The sequence below is a fragment of the Thermobia domestica genome, chromosome 9 (genome assembly GCF_964235325.1).
Source record: "Thermobia domestica chromosome 9, izTheDome1.hap1.1, whole genome shotgun sequence".
NCBI lineage: Eukaryota > Metazoa > Arthropoda > Insecta > Zygentoma > Lepismatidae > Thermobia > Thermobia domestica.
In genome coordinates this window covers 74,901,472-74,901,915 of record NC_137462.1, presented here as the reverse complement: position 1 = coordinate 74,901,915, position 444 = coordinate 74,901,472, and positions in this window count along the sequence as shown.

The window sequence follows — 444 nt, the reverse complement described above, 5'->3', positions numbered from 1 at the left end:
TGTTTCCCTGACTTCTCCCTGATTTTCCCTGACCTTTAGCACGAAATTCCCTGACTTCCATGACAGGTGTCGGATGACGTTGACATATAAATAACGGTGAATAATTATATATAAGAACATTTATTCTATAGAGACAAATAGTAATCAATCGCACATACGTACATTCCCCTTACCTTCCATAAAAACCTGAACCACGTCCATTATAATGGTTGGCGAAGCTGAAATTGGTATACAATTAAAAAACATATATTTTATTATAAAAATTTCCCTGACTAGTAGGAATCCTGTTGGTATTTAATTGTAATTATTTTTCTGCCTTCGAAATTTGGCATTTCTACACTAAAGGTAGGTTGGTATTGATATACTTCTTTCTAATTTCATTTCACACTAACATCTCGAGTAATCTGCACAATAAAAGGAAAAAGATCAGAAAGTACTCAGATG